The sequence below is a fragment of the Mytilus edulis genome, chromosome 2 (assembly GCF_963676685.1).
Source record: "Mytilus edulis chromosome 2, xbMytEdul2.2, whole genome shotgun sequence".
Classification (NCBI taxonomy): domain Eukaryota; kingdom Metazoa; phylum Mollusca; class Bivalvia; order Mytilida; family Mytilidae; genus Mytilus; species Mytilus edulis.
Genome location: NC_092345.1, coordinates 72,115,462 through 72,119,910, shown reverse-complemented (window position 1 = coordinate 72,119,910; position 4,449 = coordinate 72,115,462). Strand labels below are relative to the sequence as shown.

The window sequence follows — 4,449 nt, the reverse complement described above, 5'->3', positions numbered from 1 at the left end:
GTGTACATTGTAATGTCTTACGTATATCTAGGACGAGCCTTTTACCCTTAGAGAATCAAAATAATGTTTGGATGTGTATCTATATGTGTTGATGGCGATGGGTGGCAAACAAGTGTCCACATGGCTCATCCCCGTACCATCAACAGCACAGGTCTATATAGCTTCTATATTGTTTATGCAAAATTGGAGTTTTACTTACTCCGAAAAAGTCGCCTTACTATCTCCGAAACAGAAAAAGTTCAGGAATATTTTACTTTTGATATACACTCCCCTTTCCATTTGAGTAGGGCTTTCCGTTAAGAATTACCTCGGAGTTCGATATTTTTTATTATGTTACCTCCACCTTTTCCCAGGTCTAGCATTAATAATAGTGACAAGTGTTTTCTAATTGAATATAACAAAAAAAAACTATTGGTCAACTTTAAGCAAAATATGCTCTAAAATTAACCTACTTAAACATGCATATAATTCTAAATCTATTTTAAAACTATCAATGTGAAATATTTGAAAATAATTCTAATATTTTTTGGACCGTCGACCAATAACACAGCACTTAGTATTTCCTGTCATAACTTTTTGTATTACAGGAAATTGCTTGTTTGATAATTGTTGTAAATCACAATACCAAATTAATATTGTGTGATCTAATTTCAAATACATATCATTTCCTGATTTTTATTGAACAAGTCTAAATACAAGTAAGTTTTATTCATATACCATTTCAAAACCAGAAAAAAACTGCATACTTGTTAAAATCAAATTTGTAAATGTAGCAATTTTATCTTTCTACTAAAAAAGAAAAATCTGTGTTTACTATTAAAACATGATATTGTTTTTGATCCTATATATTAATGTGTTAAATTCCATAAAATTGGAAATACCTCAGTGTCGAAGATATATAAACAAATATACAAAAGTTGAAATGAGAGAGAACTCTTGAACTTGATCATGTCATTATGAGTTCTAGTATAATAAGTATTCAAAGAAGACATTTCATCAACTATATCATGTCTCATCATGCATCTGAATGACAATTTGCAGGAATAAATTGTAAGTAATCGATATGCATCATTGTACATCTCACTTTTAGTATCGTCAGAAGTCACATTTCTTTTTTCAATGCTGGGCACACTGCATTTACAGAAATGGTGCATGCTATTTATTTGTACTGCATTCCTGTCATGTAACGTTGTCATTTTAGCGGTATTTTTAACATTGCCATTATACGCGAGGTTTGGCTAGCTATAAAACCAGGTTCAATCCACCATTTTTAATGAAAATGTTCTGTAACATATCAGAAATATGGCAGTTGTTAAATTCTAGTTAGTTTCTAAACATGTTGCATTGGCGTTAATTTGTGTTGAACTAGAGTGTTTCTGTTGTTTCGTTTTTCACCTTTTATAGCTGATGTGTTTCTCTCGGTTTTAGTTTGTAACTCGGATTTGTTTCCTCTCAAATGATTTATGACTTTTGAACAGCGATATACTATACTGTTGCCTTAATTTATGGCCATTAACTTTAAGTGAAACTTGTAGCAAATGTTTTGCACATTAATGATACAAACATATATCAGAGAAGGAAGATATATGGACTTAGTTATTTAATTGTATTGACAGCATATAAGGAAGAATGATGGATACAGTACTTCAAAACATATGGACATCATATTGAGAGAGGCGGAGATGTTGATATTATAATTTATATATTTTGACAGTAGGAAAAGAACCAATAAACGGACACGGTATTTAAATGTGTTGACATCAGTTTGGGAAGATATATTGGTTCTTACTGGTATATATAATTATATGATAAACATGCTACCTCTTTCGATTATCAGTGCATGCCAAAAATGAAATTTTTTTCCCGAAGAAAAGGGCCGTCCCCTTCTACTTTCCACTAATATGCAATTTTTAATTCAGGACGGAGAGAGGTGGGTACAATACATATATTCATGCAAACATAAGAGAATATATAATTTTATTTATTATGCCATTTCAGAATGAAACTCCTCCTTTTTCTCGCCACCATAGAAACAGTTACAGTTGGAATTAAGAATACAGATGGGTGTCCAATTAACTGCACATGCTTCCAAGACAAAAGAGTGGTTTGTAAAGGACTAGATAGATTTCCAACAGGTTTGCCAGACGGTATGAAAGATATTGTTTTTGATGTTTCGTCGTTCAACAATTTCGGGAAAAATAGTTTTCAAACGTTCAAAAATTTGAAAAACATAAGTTTCATTAATTCGAATTTTACATCTATAAACCCATGTTCAATATCAGACTTGAGTAATCTAACAAAACTAGAACTTTCAAATGTGAGGATTGATCAAATTGAAACACACGGATTTTCTCACCTTTCACAAATAAAGGAAATAGTCATGAGAAAAGTGCTAGTCCAAAGGTTGCATAAATACGCATTCAATAATATAAAACACGTGGACAAGTTTGTGATGGAAATTTTCACTGCTGGTAATATGGAGAACTTTGTATTCCACGACTGGTCAAATATGAGACTAGTGCAGCTAAACAAATTCCAAGTACTGTACATGAAATCAATACCCTTCAAGAATTTTGATGCAATCGATCAGTTTGAAATAACCGAATGTACATTTCCGTCACCAATGTGTGGACTTAAAGACATCTTGCGAAATCCATCTGTAAAGAAAATAAAATTACATGAAAATGCAATTGACTGTTCGTGTAATACGAAATGGATTTTTGAAGTCGGTCGAAGTGCAAAAGATTTTAGACTAGTGAATAACACTTGCTCATTGAACTCACCTTCACAGTTAGCAACGAGAGAAGTTTTATCTATTAACAGAAACCTTTTCTGTAAGACAGACGAAGTTCCTACATGTGGTGACGGAACATATAAAACAAGGACACCAAGTTGTCAAGAATTTCCCAATGAAAGCCACAACGCTGGCACACACAGACACGTACACATGTATACTTTGTGTATTGTTGCGGTTCTTTCAGTAGCGTCAAAGCTAAAAGGATAATCCAATAAACAATATTTAACTAACAGTGTACAATATCATACTCCGACAACTAAACTTTGAAAAAGTCAGAAGAAATGGAATGAAACAATTAATTTACATCTGATATGGTATAGAAACGTTAAATTGAATATCCAAAACTGTACAGGTTATATTATTTTGTTTTTAAACAGTCTATTATTTGCTTTAATAAACATTAACACGATTAACTATTCTATAAAACCAATTCAAAAGTTATATTCTTTTGATCACAGATAGTTCAGGAATTCAGAAGAGAGAGAATAAATACATATCTGTACAGACCAACTACAAGTACCACAAATACCCGTTCTGTTATGATTGAAAAAAAAACCAAGTTGTAATGAACAATTGAATAATTGCACATGGTGCATTTCAATAATAAAAAAAAAAGAGGATGCAGTATGTCTTAAAGTCCTTAACTTGAATATTCGCTGTCTAAAACTCTAGTATTGGTTGCTATTCTGGATAGAAGATTTCATACAGTATTATCATAATTGAAAAGAAAGGATACTTGTTGCATCAAATCATGACACAACACAACTACATGTACATGAAAACATCAAAAGCATAGTAGAATAATGCTTATTGTTGTTTTTCATATCAGTCATAGTATGGCCTTCAACAGCAAAATACTCATCATACGCATCTATGAGTTTGACTGTCCCTCTCATTACTAAATATAATCCAATGACAAAACAACCTTAGTAAAGTTATAAGAAAACATTGGAGCAATCTGCAAAAGACAAACAATGTAGTGAAATCTTCACCCAGGTGCCTATCATAGCGTAGAAACGTGTAAGAAAACATTGAAGCAATCTGCAAAAGACAAACAATGTAGTGAAATCTTCACCCAGGTGCCTAGCATAGCGTATAAACGTAACTAAAATATAAAAAATACCTTGCTAAATCAAGGAAATAGTTGGGAGACTTATGAAAAGTGACCCATGCTTTAAAAGTGTAAGCAAAAAATTATAGGCAACAAACTTTCATTAAATGAAATAAAAATTTTAAAAAAAACGGTGTAAAGTCTTGAGATTTATTACGTATTTTGGTTGAAGGAACCGCATTTAATTACAAATAAAGTTAAAATACCCTTTGCTATAATAATTACAGCATTTGCACTATTTATTACAGCATTTGCACTATTTATTACAGCATTTGCACTCATTATGCAGTATTTAATATAGCATTTGCAGATTTAATATAGCATTTACAACAAAATATTCCGTTATGGAATAATCGTTTCACAAATGATATCGGATATGTTCCTTACGTCGTCACTACAATCCCCTTCCCTTTCATGAATGAAACCTACCGAATTAGACTATTTACCGGATTTGTTATCACATAAGCAACACGACGGGTGCCACATGTGGAGCAGGATCTGTTTGTCCTTTTCATTTTTAGCCATGGCGTTGTCAGTTTAT

The 4,449-nt window shown here is 32.0% G+C and overlaps 1 long non-coding RNA gene across 2 annotated transcripts; it reads left to right on the top strand.

The window, feature by feature from the left end:
* Positions 1 to 610: 610 nt before the first annotated feature.
* LOC139512859 (uncharacterized) lies at positions 611 to 4,246 on the top strand. 2 transcript variants are annotated; one of them, XR_011662352.1, is made up of 3 exons: positions 611 to 698; positions 1,999 to 3,793; positions 3,877 to 4,246. It is a non-coding gene; the product is annotated as an uncharacterized lncRNA (long non-coding RNA). The 2 variants fall into 2 exon arrangements; XR_011662353.1 differs by lacking the exon at positions 611 to 698 and adding an exon at positions 1,628 to 1,791 and having other exon boundaries at positions 3,877 to 4,039.
* Positions 4,247 to 4,449: the final 203 nt, after the last annotated feature.